This window comes from Rhagoletis pomonella, unplaced genomic scaffold (assembly GCF_013731165.1).
Source record: "Rhagoletis pomonella isolate Grant_MI unplaced genomic scaffold, Rhpom_1.0 Rhpom_scaffold_00003, whole genome shotgun sequence".
NCBI lineage: Eukaryota > Metazoa > Arthropoda > Insecta > Diptera > Tephritidae > Rhagoletis > Rhagoletis pomonella.
The window spans coordinates 30,763,024-30,784,356 of NW_023458557.1; the positions used below are offsets into that span (position 1 = coordinate 30,763,024).

Sequence of the window (21,333 nt, forward strand, 5' to 3'; positions counted from 1 at the left end):
TATAGCTCGCGCTTTAATTGATTCAGCTTCAGAAGCCTCGTTTATTTCTGAACGACTTTGAAAACTTTTAAAACTACCGTGTTCCAAGACAAATACGGTTATTTCGGGATTGAAACAAAAGGTTTCTAACAACGCATCGAAAATTTGTTCGTTTGTTTTAGGTTCACCCCGTGATCCAAATTTATTAATAGAAGCTAATACGTTTGTATTACCACAAATCACTGGTAACTTACCTTCGACCTCAATAGATGAATCCATTCTAGAACACTTAGCTAAAGTACCTTTAGCAGATTCGAAGTTTTTGGAAAGCGGTCATATCGACGTTTTGATCGGAGGAGATTTGTACCCCAAGGTTATGTTAGACGGGGCATCTTCCACTGCACACGTCTCTTGCTTTGCCACAAAAGTCTCAATGGGAGAGGACATTTCGTTAGATAGTCAACTACGCAAGTTCTGGCAGTTAGAGGAAGTCCCAAAAAAGTACCTTAGATCAGGCGAGGATACGTTTTGTGAAGAGCTGTACTTGAAAACAACTACTAGAAATTCGGAAAGGAGATACGTGGTTGCGCTACCTTTTAAAAACTTTTATCCAACGGACGTTATGCCATTGCATTTCGGGAATTTATTCGTAACGAAGCAAGGTTAACGAAAAATCCTTCTTTAAAGGAAGAGTATGACAAGGTTGTTCAAGAATATTTGGATCTAGGGCACATGGAGAAAGTAGGGGCTCCAAGTTTTGAACATTCTCCTAGTCATTTATACCTTCCTCATCATGCAGTCTTGAAACCGGAAACTACTTCAACGAAGTTAAGGGTAATTTTCCACGCGTCAAGCAATTCTTCGAATGGAGTTTGTCTTAACGACATTTTACATGTAGGCCCAACCCTTCAAACTGATTTGACTTTGCTACTTATACGATGGCGGATGTACAAATACGTGTTTAACAGTGACATCCAACAAATGTACCGGCAAATTTTAGTCAACCCGTATCATAGGTCCTGTCAAAGGATTCTTTTTAGATTGGATCCACATAGTAGCATACAAGATTTTCAGTTAAGGACGGTAACGTTTGGATTTAATTGTGCGCCATACTTGGCAGTTAGGACTCTTCGGCAGTTAGCTCAGGATTCTCAAGATTCACATCCACTAGCGGCCCAGATTTTACGAAATTCTATGTATGTAGATGACGTTTTACCGGGGTTTCACAATGTATCCACAGCTTTACAGGCACGAGACCAGCTGATAGAAACACTTGACAGTGCAGAATTTTCTTTGCGGAAATGGAATTTTTAGCTTTAGATGAGACAAGCACAACAAGAGCACTATGAATTAGATGGAATGGGAGATTAAACCATTTTTTCTTTAGCCTTCAGACCCTCCCTTCAAAGGATAGCTACACTAAACGAGAAGTGTTGTCAACGATAGCGAAACTTTTTGACGCAGCTGGTTGGCTAGCTCCGGTGGCTGTGGTAGCTAAAATAGTGATACAACAAATTTGGTCAGATGGTACTCTCTGGGATCAGCATATAAGTTCTCAAACACTTTTTAAATGGAAAGCTTTTGTAGAAAGTTATAGGTATATCGATGCCATAAAAATTCCGCGTTTGGTGAATTTCACCATTGAGTCACCATTCGAAGTCCATGCCTTTTGCGACGCGTCGGCAGCAGAGGATCATACTCTCAGGACTTATGCGCAACTGAGTTGTGGTGGTACGGCCCTTCCTGGTTAGATAAAGATGCAGGGCAATGGCCATCAATGGATGACGAATTGGACGATGTCACGATCGAAGTAAGGAAAATAAGGGCGCATGCTTCGCTTGTGTCAAACCATGAGGATGCCTTAGAAAGATTTTCGTCTTTTCCGCGCGCACTGCGTGTTTTAGCTTACGTCTTCCGGTTTTACAACAGGACTAACCGGCGACTCGTCTCCATCGCTAGAGATTTCGAGAGAGGGAATATCGAAAATTCGTAATCGGCTTGTAATTCTTGCACAGATGAAGCATTTTCGGAAGAACAGAGGTGTTTGACTTCAAAACCTCCAATTTCGCCCAAAAGCAAAATTTTAACCTTGAATCCCTTCTTAGACTGTCAAGGTATATTGAGAGTCAATGGTCGACTCGCAAATTCGCTTATTTTATCTTATAATGAAAAAAAAAATCCCATCCTTCTACCTTATAGTTGTTCGTTCTCAAGGTTGTTAGTTCACTTGATCCATAACATTTCTCTTCATGGAGGAAACCAATTGATGCTGCGGCTGCTTCGGCAACAGTATTGAATTCCAAAGGCAAATAATATCATAAAGACTGTCATTCATAACTGCAGAACTTGCGTCATTCATAAAAGGCGAGATCAATCCCAAATCATGGCTGCCCTTCCTGAAGAGCGAACGACCCTTTCCAGGCCTTTTCAAAATACTGGAGTCGATTTTGCCGGCCCATTTGATATTAAGAGTTTCACTGGTAGAGCATGTAAAATCACCAAAGGTTATGTTTGCATATGTTTTTCCACAAGGGCAATTCAACTGAAAGGTACAAGCGATCTGTCCACAGAGACCTTTCTTGGTGGATTCTCGCGATTCATATCCAGACGAAGCAGTCCTCAGCAAATCTTTTCGGTCAATGGGACTAATTTTGTAGGTGCGGCTGCTAGCTTGAAAAAGGAATTCAAGAAATTCCTAACCACATCGCGGGAGTCTTTGTGCAATATGTACAGTCATCAGGAGGTGTCCTCGAACTTTATCCCTGCCGGCGCTCCTCACATGGGAGGACTATGGGAAGCTGGAGTTAAAAGCATCAAATTTCATTTTCGACGTACCGCCGCTTCTCAAAAATTCGCCTTCGAAGAGTTTCAGACCCTACTTTGTCGCATTGAATCCTGTCTAAATTTAAGGCCAATATCGCCCAATTCCATCGACGCAGCACGGTTGGTGCCATACTTTCTCCCCCCCGAACTCTCCATAGACGCAAACCCAGTCTCGATAATTAATCGGTGGCAAAAAATAAAGGCCCTTAGCCAACAAAACTCTCTTCGATGGAAAGAGGAATATCTCAAAGAACTACATAAACGCTACAAGTGTAAATCCGCTCAAAAAGACATCGCCGTCGATGACCTAGTTGTAGTTCGCCATGAAAGTCTCCCTCCTAACGAGTGGCGCTTGGGCAGGGTCACAAAGATTTATAAAGGCTCCGATAAAAGAATTCGTGTTGCAGACATTCGCACACAAAAGGGATTGAAACGCGCCCTATCGTGAAGTTAGTGGTCTTACCAAACTAACCCCTCATGTCAATACCTTCATTTTTTTGCCCGCTTTAGAATCAAGACCATGGAACTCGTTCCCGTAGACCGATCGACACCATCATCGCCACGCGCCTCGCCTCCACCGCAACCGAAAGATGCCTTCGCCCAGCGCGCAGCCAGGGAAGACAGGTCCAAATGCAGAGTTTGCCACCGGTCGCATCATCTCCGGTATTGCAATCGATTCTTAGATGGCAACTATGATGGCCGGTTGCGCCTTGTGCTTCTCCATCGGTATTGCTCGCGGTGTTTAGCCCACTCCCACACTGCCAAGAACTGTCTGAGCAAAGGGACGTACCAAAATATTGAGAGAAAAAGCATCACACCCTGTTGCAAAAAAATGTAACAACCACTCTTGAGATTGGTTACAAATTGTAAACACAAAATATGTAGTGTGTTATGGAATGGTTGACACCCATTCACATACAGAGTATCAATGGGGAAAAAAAACTCAATCATGTATGATTGTACGTTTATGTGAATGCAATCTGTCATTATCATTCAGTACTAATACTAATTGTTGTATCAGGGTTGCGATTTTTGTACTCAAAATGTGAAACAAGATGATTGCCATCTCCCTTAAAATAAGTAAACAAATAAATATTTGGTGCTAAAATATTTTTCTAAGTGTTTGGCCGAGCTTCTGATCAAACTTGAGGCATGAGTTCTGTTGTTGTGGCATAAATGGATACAGCTATGAACATATTTAAGGCTGACTCCGAACAACAAATGATTTTATAAGAAGAGATTTCTAGGCAGAAGTATATACGAGGGTTGGCCATTGCGTGCCGAAGGACGACTGCTATTTTGGGTTATGATCTGACCAGGGATTTAACCATGGTCCTATGGAGTGGAAGTACGCACATGTAATCACTCTGCTACAGCGGTCGCCGTAAGTGCATGTATACATGTGTATGCACATACATGAAAACTATAGTATGCTTTTATGCAATTAATAAAATTTTGTGATAAACAGTTTTACAAATGTATTTGCACTTCAAATTTGTGTTTTAATAAAGTATTAATTAAATAAATGATTATTTTAATAGATAGATATGAAAATATTTATATTTGGCAACTCTTGGACTTTTCTTCATTTGTAAAAAATGACAGATGTAAACAAAATAAAAAAATAATTGTAATTTTACAGAATTAAAGCAAATGGGCGTTCTTTACAAAAAAATGTAGTTAGGGATCGAATTGCGCATATTTTGTTTACAATATCAAGTGCCCTCAAGAAGGGTTAAACCACTAAATAGCTTAAAAAACGCTTTCAAAAATTCGAAACGAGAGTGCAACGCAGTGTTCAATTGTGATCGAAATTGCAGGCAAATTTGTGTGTGTGTAATTAATGTTTTATTTGAAGAAATATTGCCCCTTGTCGTTAAAAATAAGCAAACCAAAGTTTATGTAATATTAATCAAAACGGCTTTTATTTATTTTATGTATTACGTGATTTCTGGAAGCGTCGAATACAAAAAAGTGCTGTGACTGGGTTTATGTAATTTAAAATTGTATTGATGATTACTAGTAATAATAGAAAGGCGCTTACACATCGATGGTCCTCTGCAATAACGACAAAACCCAAAATTTCAAATATTTCAGTAGCGCCAATTAAAGATTTTTTGTTTCGTAATTTAGCAATAATATGTCTTGGATAGGTCGGCCGCTGTGGTGTGGTGGTAAGCAGTGCGCGCTTTAACTCATCAGCACCTGGGTTCAAGACCTGGTCAAAGCAACATCCCAAAAAATATAGAAAAAAGTTTTTTCTCAACAGCAGTCGTCCCTCGGCAGGCAATGGAAAACCTCCGAGTGTATTTGTGCCATGAAAACAGCTTCTCATAAAAATACAATCGCCGTTCGGAGTCGGCGTAAAACTGTAGGTCCCTCCGCTTTGTGTGACAACAACAAGGCGCACGCCACAAGTCGGAGGAGAAGCTCAACCAAACATAATCCCAAATTTATGATATAAAATCCCCTCTACTAACAAACTTTTTATCAAAAGGTTGTTTACCAGGGTGTCTTTGAACTAATGATTGGTACTGAATTAAAGAATGCACACACATAAAAGATTGCAGCCTTTTCAATACTCATTCAGTGTTAAACCTTTTTTGATTTGGCATTGGTTTTTTCAATCTTGCGATGAATATGTTCATGTGTGAATTCATAACTGCTTAGAGTGAATGGAAAATTAGAAAATTATAAAACTCGATCTTAAGCGAAGAATAAGTAAAGAAAACTGAATAGAAAAAAATTGTTGATTTAAAATTGAAAATAATTTCAAGCTTACACAGCTCTGGTACCTACACATCGGGCCTCGGGAGCTTTTAGCTCGGGATCTGATAGAACCTTGCTCGCAAACGAGAAAAGTTTGCCAAGCGCTGGTGCACCGGCTCCGTCTAAAGACGACAGCATCCAGACCGACAGCAGCATATATTCAGCGATCGCTCTCTCAAGAAATATCCCCATCAAATATATTTTGAACATACATCTCTTTGTCCTACTTTGCTTATGTACACCTTGTTTTGAATAAAGCATATAACTTCGTATATGAGCTTGCAATAAACCACCTTACATATATACTCATTCTAATACAAGTGTTTATATTTCTCTTCTTTCCTTCTGTTACATTGTCGTGAGTTCGCATCGGCGTTCGTTGGTTTTGCTTTTCAGCAAAACAAATGCTCAGAATGAAAAGATAAATCGATTAAGCCATGTCTGTCCGTCCATCCCTCTGTCCGTCTGTCCAGTTGCAGTTCGATTGTCGAAGCGATAGGTCGTGGTTTGTCAGTTCGCGCTTGTAGCTAGTTGAGTTTTTCGCAGTCCTTTTTGTGCGGTGTTCGTACAATCGTTTGGTTTGGTTGCTTACCATGGCGTCGGTGTACGGTAACTTGTTTACCAAGTTGTGCGCGTGGCTAACGGGAACTAGTTGACAAGTTTTTCGTCGTCCGCTTTGTGGTGGTATTTGTTTATCAGTTGGCGTCTGTTAACGGGGCTTGTTTACTTAAAAGTGGCGTCGGTGTACGGTACCTTGATTACCATTGTGTATCAAGAGTACAGTCGAGTGCAATTCAAGCGTTGATAGTAGATAGTGACTACGGTATCTTGTTTGCAAGTACCAAAAGGCGATCATCACGTGGTGATTGTCCTAGTGGAAAGTGAAGTGACTTGTGGACCACTTGGGGTATAGGTGGACCAGTTGGTAACCACTTTGGGACAAGTTGGTAACTATTTCAGGGGACCAGTTGGTATCCAGTCGGGGTTCAGTCCGGGAACCAGTTTGGGACTAGGCCGAAACTACTTACCTTCGGACAAGTTGGGGACCAGTTGGTCTGCACTGCCGCTCGGTGTTTCTGCCTTCTACGGTGGTAATTTTGGGCCAGGTTGCCTTTTTTGGCGTGGTGTTGTGCTGTGTACCGCGTAGTACGTGTACCGGGTACCACTTTCTCGAGCGACTTGCTCTGGGGAACCTGTTGTGTGAGTTGCTGGCTTTTTGGCTAGACCTTGAGGAGGGTTTATACGCGCATATTGGCGGTTGTTTTGTCTCGCGAGTGTGTTGGTGTAGGTACTACATCGGTCGATCCATATCCCGATACGGGGACACTGTTCTGACCGGCGGGATTGTTTTTGGGTCACCTTTCCAGGGGCTGCCTGGGGTGTGGTCTGCACCCAGCGGTTTTTAACCGCCTTGACCGCTCGTTGAGTCGCCGGCGTTATAGCGCGGGCTCTACTTTGAGTCCTACCGAAACCGGGGCTCCATTTTCAGTTTACTCTAAGGGCGTTTGTTAGAGTATAGTCGGTGCTTGGGTGCGTGTGTGCGTGAGTGTGCGGTACAGCTGCCCGTTGGAGGGGCTGAAAGGCGGAATGCCTTCGCGGAGGAAGAACCGCAAAGTGGCTAGTGTGGGCGCTGAAGAGTCATCGGTTCGCGAAACGTCCACGTCGGGGGAAGAGAGTGATGTTACGGGAAAGGCGGTGGTGAAATCGCCACCGGGCATCTTCGTCGGACAGATGCGGTCGAGAAGAAAAAATCGGGTTCGGGTACCGGGTCTGATGCGGGAAGTCGTGGTCGTGGTCGTCCGAGAACGATTGTTATTCCGGGGGTAGTACCCGTTTTTGGTGCGTCAGGTGGAGCAAGCGGGAGTGCAAGTGGGTTGCCTTTGGGCGTTGGCGCGAGCGCGAGCGCGGAATCGGAGAAGAACGTTCAGGCGAGCACGGTTACTGGTACCAGCACTCGTGCTGATGCGGACGTTGAGGGGGCTGCATTAAAGCCAGGTAAGGTGGTTGGGGCCGATACGAGGGCTAGTTCCTCGGTATCGGTGAGGAAGTTAAAAGCGATCTCCGCTAAATTTAGCGAGGCCGTTTTTGGGTTAGAAGTAATTGACCTGTTGTCCGCGAAGAGGCTGTTGGAGTTTTCCTCGCAGTACGAGGAGCTCCTAATGACGGCTATTGCCGAGAATGCCCATCTTAACGGCAAGGTTGATGTCCTCAGTCGGGGAAGAAATGGGGTCTTTGCTCAGCCAGCTGTGGTTCCACTGATGGGAGCCCCACCGAAGTCGACACCGGAGGCACTTGTGCCCTCGATGCCTGCATCGGTGGCTCCTAGATGTGAGGGTGCATGAAATTCAGCCTCTAAAGGGAGGCGGTACGATTATTCGTGCACCTTCTGTCGCGGAGCGGGAGAGGGTTGCGAAGACTACTCGCTTCTCTGAGGTGGGGCTCGATGTCAGCATCAGTAAGTAAGGAACCAGGGTTGTGGTTGAGTCGGTTCACACCGAGATAACCCCCGATGAATTCATGGGGGAGTTGTACCGGTTGAACCTTCAGGAGTTCAGCCCTGGATGCCTTGAGAAGGACGTAAGGATGATCAGTCGTCCTTGGAAGAAGACTCCGGATGGAGTAACAAATGTGGTCTTGGAGGGTACGGACGAGTTAATGTCCGCTCTCCTTGATGCAGGCCGTTGCTACATCAAGTGGTTTTCGTTCCGAGTACGGCCGGACTTGTTTGCGCCCGCTTGCTTCCGGTGCATGGGCTTCGATCACCGTGTGGCTAAATGTAAGGCGAAGAAGGAGGTCTGTTTGAGGTGCGGGAAGGAAGGCGATAATGCAATGTGAGTCATTGGAACCCTATCTCGTCTAACTTGACACGGTCCTACTTCTGGCAAGTAGCAGACCTGTTGTCATCGGTTTAGACGCGAACGCCTCCTCAACCGCATGGTTCAGCAAGATATCCAGCGATATGTCGGGATATCGAAGCTGGCAGCGGGGGGAGTCGTTAGCAGAATGGGTGGCAGTAAACGAGGTGGACATTCTTAATGTCCCGAGCGAGTGGTTTACATTCGACGGTCCAATGCGTGCTAGCGACATAGATGTTACGTTGACGAATGCGGCAGGCAGTAGGTACTTCAGTTTCGACTGGAGAGTTAGGGGTGGATGGGGTATAAGTGACCACAATCTTATTGAGATTGTGACCTTTCCCATACGCCTCCTGGCAGGGATTCTGTGTGTCATGCGAGAAGGTGGCGTACCAGTGGGGTTGACTGGGGCCAATACGGTTTCCTAGCCGAAGTGGCTATGCGGGAAGTGCCTCTGAGCGATTTTGAGGAGATGACCTCGGATGAGCAAATTGCTTGTCTTAACGAAATCGTTTGGAAGGTAAATGATCGCGCGCTGCGTAAATGGGTGCCACCTAATCTTAGGCGGGTGAAGTGGTGGTCGCGAGCGCTCAATGACAAGAGGAAGGCTGTCCGTCGATCGAGACGTTTGTTTCAAAGATGTAGGCGCAGCGGGAGGATAATCTGTCCCAGCTTAGGAGTCAATATAGGAGTGAGATGAGGGAATACAAAGATCTACTAGTCAGGACGAAAGAGGAGGACTGGCGGAGATTTGTAGGGGAAAATAGGGACAATCCTTGGGGGGACGATCTCTTCGCGTTGGTGACACTAAGTTATCATCGTGGGGGAGTGTGCAGGGGCTCTGTTAGGAACGTTCTTTCCTAGGGCGGAGGTGCTGGGGATTTGGGTTATGCGTTTGGCCTGGTTAGGTCTAGAAAGTCACCGGGTACTGACGGTTTGAACGGAGAGATGTGCAAATGCTTGTGGAAGTTCATTCTAGAATATTTGGAGGCTATCTATGATAAATGTATTTGGGAGGGTTATTTTCCACGTGAGTGGAAAATTGCCAGGGTTGTTCCCCTCCTGAAGTCGCCTGATAAGATCAGGAGTGATCATGTATCTTATCGGGGTATCAGCCTCCTTCCAGTACTTGGAAAAGTGCTGGAACGGATCATGGTTGAGCGGCTTCAGGAGTTAACGCGGGGTAGCATGTCGGATAGACAGTATGGCTTCTGGAAAGGACGTAGTGTAGAGGATGCTTGGCTGAATGTTCAGAGTGTAGTACGGGGGAGTGTCAACAAGTATGTCCTTGGCATATTTGTTGACTTTAAGGGGGCTTTTGACTACCTACGTTGGGACAGAGTCATTGAGCGTTTGGAACAGCTGGGGTGTGCAGAGATGGCTCTCTGACGGAGTTATTTCGCCGATCGCAGAGCTACCATGGTTGGTGTTGCGGGGACTGTTGAGGTCGATGTGGCTCAGTGGTCCATTTATTTGGAACCTTATGATGGATTCCCTGCTGTGGGAGCTCGAGCCAGTCTGTGGCTTTAGTGCGTACGCCTATGACCTTCTCGTCTTGGCGGAAGGAAATTCCAGGCCAGATATAGAAAGGCAGGGAGAACGGCTGCTTGAGATCGTCGGTAGGTGGGGGCAACGTATGGGGGTCGATACTTCGGTTGGCAAGACCGTAACAATGTTAATCAAGGGGAAGCTATCGTTGGGACGTACACCGGTGGTTCGCGTCAACGGGGTCAGTCTTAGATATGTGACGCAAGCCAGGTAATTGGGGGCTGACCATCGAGGAACGCATGAGCTTTGCTCCCCACCTGGTGTGCCTTAAGGAGCGCCTTGTTGGTGTTGTGGCAAAGGTACGTCGTATCCTGAGATGTGAATGGGGCCTCGGCCGGCGTGCTGTTCGTGCCATCTATCGGGGCCTATTCGTGGCTTGTGCCACTTTTGGGTCCGCTATTTGGTACGAAACAGTTATGAAGTTTGCAGGTCGCCAGAAGGTCCTATCCTGTCAGAGGGTATTGTTGCTGGGTTGTCTTCCGGTGTGTCGCACTGTCTCTACGGATGCGCTTCAGGTATTGATGGGAGTGCCTCCTCTTGACCTGGTGGTTATAGCGAGAGCTGTGACCTTCAGGATGAGAAGAGGCATGAACATGTTGCCGTTGACTGGGTGGCTTTCGGACGGTGACTTGGAGAGGGGCAAACTGTTGTTGGATGACAGAGTGCGTGGTATGTGGCAGGACCGTTGGGATGGTAGTTCCAATGGTCGTGTTACATACCGCTTAATTCCGAGTGTAGGGTTTATGGGAGAGAATCCGGACTTCGGGCATTGCTTGAGTTTGGATTTTCTACTAACGGGGCATGGTCCTCTTAATGCTTTCTTGCACAAGAGGAACCTCCATGACTCTGAGGGGTGTTAATGTGGAGCGGAGCTTGAGAATGTCGAGCACGTGCTTTGCGAATGCCCGAGATACTCGGACTTGAGGAATTTTGACAGCACGGGGGTAAAATGGACGGATGGACGGTACGACTTCGGTAGTACCCTCTCCACACATTTGACGGTAACGAACTTGAGGAATTTCGCACGTGAAGTTTTTAGAAGGCGAAGTCGAGTAGATAGGTGGTGTTGGTGATGGCTACCAGTCCAGAGTAGTATGGTAACTCAACTGGGAGTGGCTTTGGTCACGTGGTCTGACAGGAGAATTAATTCTGGTACCACGGGGAGCAGTTGCCCTTGGAGCTTGCTCCAATCTGCGCGGTTTGGACCTACGGGGAGTATCGTGGTGGCTGTGGTTTAAACCCGAATGCGGGGAGAGTCGTGTTGGCTCGATGTGGAGTTGAATTGCAACCGGGCGCCGGACCCATAGCACGGCAGAGGTTTAGATAGGCCTCGAACCCTACCAAGGTGGTTAGTGTGTCCATTCCGCACTGCCAAATGGTACCGAGATGCTTGCATTTCGGGGCGCTGATCTTCGCATTGAATTGATCCGTTGAGCTTTAGGGGCTCCGTGGAGCTTGGACTGCATTAGATTGCGGAAGGTACCCACGTTAAACCTAAAACTACATCTGTCCGTCTGTCCGTGTACACGATAACTCGAGCAAAAATTGAGATATGTCAACGAAATTTGGTAAGTAGGTTGCCCTTTATCCAAGGTAGTTTGGGATAAAGGGCAACATACTACAGAGATACAGCATTTAATCATAAGTGGGCGGGGCCCACGCCCATTTTACAAACATTTTATAACTTTCCTATTTTATGCCAAAACTCTACTTCAAATACCAACTTTCAACAATTTGGATCCAGTATTTGCGGAAATACATATCTTAGTTTTTGCATATTTCGAAATACCGTTATATGGGAGGTGGGCGTGGTGTTTGCCCGATTTCGCCTACATATGTGTATATCGGTACCTCCTTTATCAATTTCTACCCAACTCGGCACATTTAGCAACCCTGGCGCAAAAAAGCATTATGTTGAAAAATTTTGGAATCGGACTAAAATTACTGTCACTTACCATATAACGGTAAATTTCAGAAACACGAAAACTCCGATCTTTCAATAACTAAAGATGCCAACTTGCAACAATCTTTTAACAAGACACAAGATTATTGATTTTCGTTAAATAGGTTTGGCACCACCCACTTATGACTACAGAAGTATATATCGTTAACCGCCTTACCGATTTCCACCAAATTTGAACCAATTATTTCCATATATCATAGCATATTATTGAAACTGTTTGACAATGGGAAAATACTCTTCTGAGAAAACGATATTTAACGTACGCCGGGTATATAAAGTTCGGTTTCGCCCGAACTTATATTTCTTTGCTTGTTTTTTACTAGTTTACATACAGTATAAAACTATAATTATTTTAAATAAATAAATAAATAAAGAAATATGAACTATAACCAATAATAATAATAATAATAGATTGGCGCTTACACATATGTTAGTGTTTGGCCGAGCTTCTCCTCCGACTTGTGGCGTGCGCCTTGATATTGTCACACAAAGCGGAGGGACCTACAGTTTTACGCCGACTCCGAACGGCGATTGAATTTTTTATGAGAAGCTGTTGTTCACGGCAGAAATACACTCGGAGATTTGCCATTGCCTGCCGAGGGACGACCGCTGTTAAGAAAAAACCTTTTCTCTATATTTTTTGCGATGTTGCTTAGACCAGGGTTTGAACCCGGGTACTGCGGAGTGGAAGCGCGCACTGCTTACCACTACACCACAGCTATAACTAATTATAACTATTTTAAGTAAATAAGTGAAGATGCTAATTTATTTGTGCGTGTCTTTGAATGTATAGCTGATTCTGAACATCATTTCGTTTAATCTGGCCTTACTGTGAAAGTAGTTGTTCTCTCCTATCGCCCTTTTCCGTGGAAATATTTTCGATCTCATCTATATCTATGATGCTGAAAGCTCTGTCAATGCAAAGATTATCAAGAACGCAGCACGCTATAACAAACTTTGCCATCGACTGAACATTGTGGAAATCTAAACGCGTTAGTTGACGGAGTCTTGATTTCAGCTACCAAAGGAAATTTCAATTTTCACCCTGGTTTGACAAAATTTCATGTTGTAAAATTTTTCAGCTTCTGTCAAATTTCCATAATCCCGGTATGGTGTTAGTAAGTACTCCCTTATGGGATACGCTGAGTCACCTAACAAATGGTACTAGTCCATGCACTCGATAATTCCTTTCCAAGGAAGGACAATCTCAAAACTCTTGCGTAACTTCCAATTGCATATGCCTTGCAGAGTGATCGATACGCAATCGTGTCTGTTCGTATAAGTGGACCCTATTTAATTTTTTGGCTTTCTTCTTGTGATGAAATTCCATCTATGCAACCCAAGACATTCGGAAATCCAGCTATCTACAAATTACACAAAATTTAAATAATGAGACAATAAGGAGGTTATCGAATAATATTTACATTTTCAAATGCTTTCGCGATGACTTCTTTTTCATGGGTTTCATTGGGAAACTTTATTGCTTCCGGCGCGATATCCCTGACAAGAAAGTTCAAAACTTTGTTGAAGGTATTATACATACTTCACAAACACATGTCAAGTAGATTTCCAACTTCTCTGAAAGTGGTTTCATTTTCAGTAAACCTGAATAAAAAAACAAAAATAAATATATAAATAAATTAAATATTTTCAAATGAAGTTGCTCTCTAAACGTTGCATTAAGCCTACCACAAAAATGCGAGCAAATGAGATTCCGCTGAAGTTTGCAGTCTTCCTTGTTGTAAACCATGTGCTTGCAGAATATTTAGGGACAAGATATTCGGATGCGAAAGTTTTTCTTGAACTGTAATTTCAGTTTGTTAAGAAAATTTTCATTTTATTTAAAACTAGTTTATTTACCTCTGCCTCAGAAAAATAGTTAACAACATCTTCCACAAATCTTTTTACTCTAGGCTGTGAATTTCTTCCAAGAACTAACGTCTCAATTTCATTCTCAGTTGAGGACGAGGAAGAATCCATCAAATCATTCACAATTTCTTTTAGTGGTCTTGAAAAAATTAAGCGATTTACATCCATTACAACAAAATTTCTATTTATAAAGAATAAAAACTGGAAGCGACAAATAAAAATCTGCTGGGCAACGCTCACCCTTATGATTTGGCAGTGGAAGAAAATGTTACACTTTTGTAGGGCAAGAGGGCAACATGTTGAGAAAAGAACAAACAACTCTGAGAAAATGCTGAGAAAAGGACACGAAAACTTGACAACCCTGGCGTGGAGCAGAATAAAAGCAGCATTATTTTGAGAAAAGAAAATGCTATTAAACATGCAAATGTATGTATCTTTACAGTTTACACATACATATTAATATTATTACGCCGCACACTGGGGCCGCCCCATATAAGCGGGTGCTCAAATTCTGAATTTATTTTCTTTCCATTAGACTCGCTTTAACTACTTTTTAAGAGTAAATTTTTGACGTCTTAACCCATTATTGATCATGCATTAACCCATTGGTGACCTAGTTGTTTGTAATGTCTTATGCTAAGTTAATTTGATTTTGTTATTATGCAAATTATGAATAATTTAACTAATTTACAACTTTGACTAAACACATTGATGACCATATTTATATATTAGTGGCCAATTTTTTGTATAGAGTCTTTCCCTAATTTTTTTTAAAATATTGTATTGATTTTGGTAGGTTTCATGACAATTAGTATATTTGCGAAAATTAGAAAATATGTATCCCCAAACATTTTAGCAACATTTTTTAACCGAATATTTCACCGGGGCGTTCGTATAACGGCGGCCGCAAACATGTATACCCTTATCTATATATGTATTGTGGCGAATACTGCGGCAACATTTAGCGAACAACGAGAAATAGGCAGAATGTTCGAGGAATGACGTAGAATGTTCCACAAAGAGAGACGTCAAGTTGGATGAACACTGCGAGCAGCGAGAGAAAGAGAATGAGCGATAAACTTCAGAACGTTCTAGAGTTGCCATAAGTACGAGCGCAGGTATGTAAGGGCGCCGCCACAGCGAAGTGAGTTAGTTACAAGACAGCAAGCTACAAGTAAAGTGGGCAGAGAAGTGAGTTGCGAATAAGCAAGCTATAAGTTTAATTGTGTTAACAAGTTTAGTTAAGCGTTGTTATTGCTTTAACAAGTATTGTAGAGTGTTTTTACTGCATTAGCGAGTATTGTAAATTGTTTGTTGTACAATGAAGTTAATTGTACTACAATTTGGTCATCGTGAGCATTTATTTAACAATCCAGCGATACGAACCCGAGTATATTTGGGAAATCCCTCAAGGTTTCGAGGATAATCGTAACAATTGGTATCAGAAGTGGGATTGTTAAATAAATCCCGAAGGATAAACTTTTGAAATGTCAAAAATTCAGGACTTAAAGATTGAGGAACTCAAACAGGAGTTGGCGAAGCGAAATTTAGCAACCTCCGGAAGAAAAGTGGAGTTACTATCACGGCTGCGAGAGGCTATGGAAGCAGAAGGCATCGACGTGGACAAATACGACTTCCAGGGTAAACCCAACGATGCATCCGCAAAGCACGAAGAGAAGGATGAGGCTGCTTGTTCGTCGAAGGATATGCAGCAGACATCCGGGAAGGTTGAAGAACAGCAAAAGTCTCCAAGTTCATCAACAGCTATGGACATGAACACGTTATTGGCTGCCATGTCACAGATGTCATCACAGCTGTCGTCACAGGTGCAAGCACAGGATACACGCATGTCACAGATGTCCTCACAGATTTCATCCCAGCTGTAAGTGCAGGAAACACGCATATCATCGCAGCTAGATGAAAAGATTACTCAGCTACAAGAGAATTTATTCAAAAATAACGCGGAACTGAGAGAGAGACAGGATAAAATCGAGGAACGACAAGATAAAATTGAAGCGCTTATTAAGGAAAAACAGGAGAAAGTCGAAGCTAAGGTGGATGAGCTTGAAGATCGTCTCCGGGGTTTGCAGTTGAATCGTTCAGCTACTTCGACGAACGCTCCCAATCCCAAACCCCATCCTTTTACGGCACGATTCCCTTCCAGGTCTTTAAGCTCCAGTTCGAAAAAACGGCTGCAGCAAATCACTGGAGCATGGAGGATAGATCCGCTATACTGTTCGTTGCATTAAAAGGACCTGCAGCGGAAATCTTGCAGACTATTCCTGATTGTGAAAGGAACAGTTACGATGCATTAATGGGTGCAGTGGAAAGACGTTATGGTGGCGAGCAGAGGAGACAGATTTACCAGATGGAGCTGGAGAATCGCTGCCAAAACGTCAATGAGACTCTACAAGAATTCGCTTCAGAGATCGAGAGGTTGGCTCACTGCTATTGGAGATGCATCTGTTGAACACCTTGAAAGGGTAAAGAGCCAGAGGTTCATCAACGGAATGCGAGACATGTATACCAAGCGCGAGACGTATGCAAATCCCAAGCCAACATTTGCTGAATCGATCTCGTATGCTCAGACACGTGAAACGGCATCGCTCCTAAGTAGACCAGCCTACAAAGCCCATCGAGTAGAAGTGGAGACACCTGACATGATGAAAGAGATCCTGAAAACACTCAAGTCGATGGCAGGGAAGAATACTCCTGGTGCAACCGAGAGGAAGGATGGTGCTAGGAAATGTTTTAGTTGCGGAAAACCAGGCCACTTCGCACGCGAATGTAAGACGGGTTCCAACAGGTCAAAGAGTTCAGCAGTACGTAAACGCAGGACTGAGGATGACGAGCCCAACTCCGATCAGTCGTTAAACTAAAACGAGCCAGCAGCAAGGGGCGCACGCTGACTCCCGCAATTGAATGCCCCATAATCTCCGTCTCGCGAATTGGCAGAAAAGCGAGCAATGTTACTGTTGGTGGATATGTGGACGGACATGAGCGAGTACTAACTGTGGATACGGGCGCATCACATTCCATCATTCGATCTGATTTGGTCACTAAAGAGGTAAGGCCATTACCTGGAGCAAGGCTGAGGACACAACTGGTGAGGACACCCAAGTTGTAGGAGAGGTAACATGCAAAGTCGTAATAGGGAATGTGACGGTGTTACACAAGTTCATAGTCGCGGCGATTATGGATGAAGTCATCATTGGACTAGACTTCTTGCTTGATCAAGGTATGAAGATAAACATGAAGAACAGGATTATGACGTATAACAATATGGAAGTGCCCCTTCGGTTTGGGTATGATGGTCCGTACAGCAGCAAGCGAGTGATCCTAGAGGAAAGCGAGCAGATTCCACCGAAGTCAGAAGCAGTTGTGTGGGCAAAGATTGATGGAGATTGTGGGACAAACAAATTGTGGGTTGTTAAAGCAACAAAAAATTCTACACCGGACGTACTTATTGGTAAAACCCTGGCTAAGATGCAAAAGGATGGACGAATCCCAGTTCGAGTGCTCAATAAGTTCAAATCACCAGTCAAACTCCGAAGAGGAACTATACTGGGGCAATGTCGAGAGGTAGAGGCAATCTTCAACTTCGAAAAATTACCTGAAAGCGATTCCATTGGCGAGAATGACATTGCGGAAGACATTACTGCATGGACGGAATATACCAGCACAAGGCTAAGGAACTTCTCCGAAGATACTCCAACATATTCGACAAGGATGGCGACAAACCAGGCAGGACTAACGAAACATCGCATTAATACTGGCGATGCAAGGCCAATCCGTCAAGCGCCTCGGAGTGTTCCACTTGCCAAACGTTAAACTGTTAGCCAAATAATAAAAGAAATGAGCGAGTGTGGTGTGATTGAACCATCAGCGAGTCCATGGAGTTCGCCGTTAGTACTTGTGAAGAAGAAGGATGGTCAAATGAGGTTCTGCGTAGACTACCGGAAACTAAACGATGTGACGAAAAAAGACAGCTATCCTCTTCCCAGGATCGATGACACTCTGGACTCGTTGACTGGAACAAATTGGTTCTCAACACTCGACCTTAAGAGCGGTTATTGGCAAGTGGAGGTAAGTGACGAGGAGAATACAGCTTTCAGCGTTGGAGACGGTCTATGGCAATTCACGGTGATGCCCTTTGGATTATGCAACACTCCTGCCACTTTTGAACGACTTATGGACCATGTGCTCAAAGGACTGCATTGGAAAACATGTTTGGTGTATCTAGACGACATTATCGTATTGGGTAAAAGCTTTGAGGAACACCTGAACAATTTGGAAGAAGTTTTCCAGAGGATAGCTGGCGCTGGTCTGAAGCTTAGTCCTAAAAAGTGCTCACTGTTCAGGAAGGAGGTGAACTACTCGGGGCACAAGGTGACAACGGAGGGCATCTGTACTGCGAAGGAAAAGATAGAAGCAGTAAAGGATTGGCCAAGACCTAGGAACCTGCACGAACTACGAAGTTTTCTTGGGCTATGCACCTACTAACGCCGATTTGTTCCGAATTTCGCCAGCGTTGCTAATAGCCTCCACGAGCTCACTAGGAAAAATAGAGCCTTCGAGTGGAACAAGGAGCAGGAGGAGGCTTTCCAAACTCTGAAGGAACGGCTATGTACTGCACCTATACTAGCGTATCCCGTTCCAGGTGCAACGTTTACTTTGGATACGGATGCTAGTGGTTATGCCATAGGAGGCGTACTGTCAGAGGTAATTGATGGGCAGGAGAAGGTAGTTGCCTACTATAGCCGGTCGATTAGAAAACCAGAGGAACTACTGCGTAACTCGGAGAGAACTACTAGCGTTGGTGGACTGCGTCAAACATTTCCACAAGTACCTCTATGGGCAACGTTTCCGAGTTCGAACGGACCATGCAGCGCTGAAGTGGCTACTACAGTTTAAGAATCCAGAAGGACAGCTAGCTCGGTGGATTGAGAGACTGCAAAGTTATGAATTCGCTATTGAGCACCGCAAGGGAAGTGTCCACGGTAATGCTGATGCCATGTCCCGCCGACCATGTAACACTGCTCAAAAGCTGAAGGCAAAGAGGACTTTATAGACATCCGTCTAACGACAATAACACCAGCGGAAGAGGGGAAGGAAGAACAGCTACGAAAGTGTCAGCAGGAAGATCCTGATCTGGAGCTTTTGATGCCTGGACTGGAGGTGGACAGAAGACCAACCAAGGAGCAAATGGCAGCGGAAAGCCCCATCGCAAAGGCGTACTGGGCCCAATGGAACAGCTTAAAATTAATATCTGGCTGTTTGCATAGGGTATGGGAAAGCGAAGATGGCCAGTGCTCCCGCAACCTGATAGTAGTCCCAAGGGTAAGAATTCCGGATGTACTCAAGGAATTCCACAATGGTCCTAGTGGAGGGCACCTGGGAATCACGAAGACCCTGGAGAAGGTTGATCAGAGGTTCTATTGGGTTGGCTGTCGGCAATCGGTCGCAGAGTGGATTGCTAACTGCGCGGAGTGTATTGCAGCTAAAGGGCCGAAATCCAGAAGTCATGGCCAGATGAAGCAATATAACTCAGGTGCACCTTTCGAGCGGATTGCCATGGATATAGCCGGTCCATTTCCCACGAGCGCACAGGAAAACTAATACGTCCTTGTGGTTATGGACTACCTTAGAATATGGCCGGAGGTATACCCGATTCCAAACCAGGAAGCTAAAACAGTAGCGGAGGTATTCACCTACAGTTGGGTTGCAAGATACGGTGTACCTATAGAGCTGCACTCTGACCAGGGAAGAAATTTTGAATCGGCGGTGTTCCAAGAGATGTGCCAGATACTGGGTATCCGGAAAACTCGAACAACGGCTCTTCATCCCCAATCAGATGGCATAGTGGAACGGTTCAACCGAACCCTGGAAGAGCATTTGCGGAAGGTCGTGGACAAGAATCAAAAAGATTGGGATGTCCGCATACCCTTGTTCCTGATGGGATACCGGTCAGCAGTGCATGAAACAACGGGTAAAATTCCTGCAAGGGTAATCTTCGGCAGTGAGATCCGTTCGCCTAGTGACCTGAAATTTGGAGTAACTGGCGATGCAAGGAGAATTGGGAAAGAGACGTCCAACATCCTGGAAGAGGAGTTAAGAGAAATACATGCTCTTGTGAGACAGCGAACTCAAATTATGAGTGACAAGATGAAGGCCAGGAATGATAAGGCGATGAATTCCGAGGGTTTCCAGGAAGGAGATTTGGTGTTGCTGTACAATCCACAACGAAAGAAAGGTTTGTCCCCAAAACTACAATGAAACTGGGAAGGTCCGTGTAAGGTCGTAAAACGGCTAAATGACGTAGTGTATCGGATCCAGACCGTTGGGAGACCGCAAGGGAACCGCAAGTGTGTCTGATCGGGACGATCAGACTTAGGTGGAGGGCAGTGTGGCGAATACTGCGGCAACATTTAGCGAACAACGAGAAATAGGCAGAATGCTCGAGGAATGACGTAGAATGTTCCACAAAGAGAAACGTCAAGTTGGATGAACACTGCGAACAGCGAGGGAAAGAGAATGAGCGATGAACTTCAGAACGTTCGAGAGTTGCCATACGTACGAGCGCAGGTATATAAGAGCCACGACACAGCGGAGTTGGACAGTTACAAGTCAGCAAGCTACAAGTAAAGTGAGCAGAGAAGTGAGTTGCGAATAAGCAAGTTATAAGTTTAATTGTGTTAACAAGTTTAGTAAAGCGTACAAGGCACATAAATACAGGTAGAAGCCAAAATGACGTTGCTCTCATGAGAACCAAACCTTTAAACTTCAACTTGGTTTTCTTTTATTTCCTATATTTCGTTACGCTTTAAATGTCATGCCGTTTTTTTTTTGATTGTTCGTTAAAAACAAATTTTAATTAGCATTTGAATTTTTGTTGTGTTGTGTGGTTTATACTTAGTGTATGTGTTAAAAATGCGACACCTGAAGCGGTGTTTTTTATGTGGTGTTAAATATAATGCAGACACCAATCATTTTTTTAACGTGCCTCAATGTCTTTGGCATAAGGAGCGTTGGAGAAGCAGCTGTGGGGTAGACATGTTTTAAACATTTTAAAGCAGCAGATTTCATAAATGCATCGGGAGGTATAGAAAAGGCACGTTTGATTCCAAGTGCTATTCCTATGACCCTTATGCCGGAAAGTCCCTCCAATAACACTGCAACTCATAAATCAAAAACAGAAAAAAACATACAAATTAACAAATTTTAACTAAAGAAAATAAATAAATAAAAAGAAAACTTCAAATTCACTTAAAAACGTCAACCAGCGAAATGTAATTTTTTATTTTTCCTTACACACGCTCATTTTTATTTTTACTCTCCCGAAAACTTTGACTTTTGTAGGTTTGATGTCAATTTGGCTTCTACCTGTTTTTATTGTACCATTCGTTGTTATTGCTTTAACGCGTATTGTAAAGTTTTTTACTGTATTAGAAGGTATTGTAAATTGTTTGTTGTACAATAAAGTTAATTGTACTACAATTTGGTCATCGTGAGCATTGATTTAACAAT

The 21,333-nt window shown here is 44.0% G+C and overlaps 1 pseudogene; it reads right to left on the reverse strand.

Annotated features, from left to right (window-relative positions):
- Positions 1-12,699: 12,699 nt before the first annotated feature.
- Positions 12,700-13,974, reverse strand: LOC118736172 (annotated as a pseudogene).
- Positions 13,975-21,333: the final 7,359 nt, after the last annotated feature.